Source organism: Castor canadensis, chromosome 3 (assembly GCF_047511655.1).
Source record: "Castor canadensis chromosome 3, mCasCan1.hap1v2, whole genome shotgun sequence".
Lineage (NCBI taxonomy): Eukaryota > Metazoa > Chordata > Mammalia > Rodentia > Castoridae > Castor > Castor canadensis.
The window spans coordinates 22258059-22260697 of NC_133388.1; positions in this window are offsets into that span (position 1 = coordinate 22258059).

Below are 2639 nucleotides of genomic sequence, written 5' to 3' on the forward strand. Positions count from 1 at the left end.
TTTTTACATGAATTGATACATGATATGTGAATTACATTTCAATAAAACTATGGCAAAAATGGAAAAGGAGATTCAAATGTACTGCAGCTATTATCTTAATTTTCTGGTTTGGCACATCGGCTGTGCTGGAATCCAGAATGAAGTCCAAAAGAAAAATAAATACATAAATGTTTTTAACTTGTAGGCTTAAGTGTATGAACTATCTGCTTAGGAGGAATATGAAAAATTTGGGATAAACATTGAAAACATAAGTACCCGTGTCACAAATGAAAACCTGCACTGAAAGTGGGGGTGGTGGTGAAAAGAGATATAAAGAAAACATATTATACTCTCCTTCTATTTCATTATCCATGCTCAACAAAAATAGAACATTTTGAGCTCATGCACCAAGAACCATACTAAACAATTAAAATATATTATCTCATTTAATCTTTTTTTGATGTCATTATTTATTTATTTTTGTTTTGTTTTACTTTTTTATTGTTGTGTGAGGGGTGTAAAATTACAAATTTGAAAATTTAGAAAGTTATGTATCTTTGGCAAAGCTACTTGGGTAGTAGTTTTATGTACCTGAAGGTAAAGCCTAGATTTTTTTGAGTTAAAAATTTAATCAGCTTGAAATGTCACCTCAAGCAAAGTTCCTTATGCAGGGTGGATAATGAGTGGTTAAGAAATTGCCTTCATGCATATTACCAGTTCTCAGCTCCAAAAAGTGCATTGAAGGTGGGAATGTGTTAAGATGATTCATTGAGCTCTTTCATTGACCCAGCAACTGTCTTTATTTTTAATTAATACACTTTATTTTTCACAGCAGTGTTAGGTGCATAGCAAAAGTAAGCAGAAAGTACAAAAAATTTCTACATATATCACCCTACAAATGCACTCAACCTTCCATGACATCAACACTCCATTCCTGAGTGGTATGTTTGTTACAGTTTATGAACCAAAACTGACATAGTCTCATCAATCAAAGTCCTTAGTTTACATAGAGTTCTTATTTTGTGTTTTTTATGCTTTGAGCATCTGTATCATGACATGTATAATTCCATGAATCCATCATTATAATGTTATACAAATTAGTTTCACTGCCATAAAATTCCTCTGTGCTCTGACTATTCATTTTTCCATCACTCCCCAAATCCTGGAACCATGAATCTTTTGTTTTGCCCTTTCCAGAATGCCAAATTTAAAATTACACAATTTATATCCTTCTCAGTTTTATTCCTTTCAATCAGTAAGGAGCATTTAAGGATTCATCTGTATTTTTATGGTATGGTACATTGTTTCATTTCAGTGTTGTATGATATTCCATTGTATATATTGAAGTTCAATGCTTTGCTATTGTAAATAAAGTTACCATAACATATGTGGTTTTGGTGAGACTATACATTTTCCACTCATTTGAGTAAACACCAGCTACATGATTGCAATGTTGTCTGGCAAGAATATGTTTAGTTGTATAAGAAACAGCCAAATTAATAGCTGTGTGCTATTGAGTTTCTACCAGCAAAGTTGAGTGCTTCTGTTAGCCTGCCTCCTTGCCAAAATTAGGTGTTATCTCTGTTTTGGATTTTTGCCATTCTAATAGGTATTTAGAAGTTTCTCATTATTGTTTTAATCTGAAATTTCCAAATGAAGTGAGAAATTGAACATTTTCACATGTTCATTTGCCATCTCTCAATATTAGCTTTTAGTGAGGTATTTGTTCAAGTCTTTTGCTCATTTTATAATTGGGTTGTTGGGTTTCCCCAAAGACGTTTCATGCTTAAACAGGGAGCATGATCTATTATACTCTCCTCTGACCTATGAGATATTATAGATAATATAGATACATAGATGCTGCAACATGAAGCTATTTGAGATTTTATGCAGAAATTATATTGCATATATGGATTGACAAGATGGTAAATGCCCATCTAATTTCATATGGGAAACTATCTTAGACTTAATGGCATAACATTTGAGTAAGCCTAATTAAACTACCTTATTAAAATAGTTTAGTGAGGAGGAATTGATTGAGTTTAAGCTGTGACCACCAAAAAAAAAGACATAGTGTCCATGGAATTTCAGCTGTTATCAGAGGCATTTTATTCTCTCAAAGTGAGCTCTTCAGGGCTGAGCAACCACCTTTTTTCCTTGACCACAAACATTGTATTAAAAAGTGAGTAAAACTATTTGCTCTACTCCAAGGATATTCTCCATATCTTTTCTGTCAACTGCATCCTGAACATTTGTAAAAGTCAGTTTGCTGCAGTCCATTTTGCCCTATTTGAATTGCATCGACAGGCTTCAGAGAATTGATCTCAGCAATATTGGCCTAGAAACTTCCCTTGAATTTGTCATTTGTACCTGTTTCTAGTTCAACACCCTGTGATATTACAAGAGTCTCAGTTGGGAACCAATCCCAGCCCAGGTTTCTAGGATATTAACATCACTGATGGGTCCACTAGACCCTGTTTCCAATTAACAACTCAAGAGCAATGATGGATACAGGTGGCTCAAGATTGTGATCCCAGCTATTTGGGAGGGTGAGATGGGAAAGATCCTCATTGGAGGCCACTCTTGGCAAATAGTTGGCAAGACCATCTCAATCAGTAGTGTATGCAGTGGCACATATCTGTTTTCCCAAGCTATGCAGG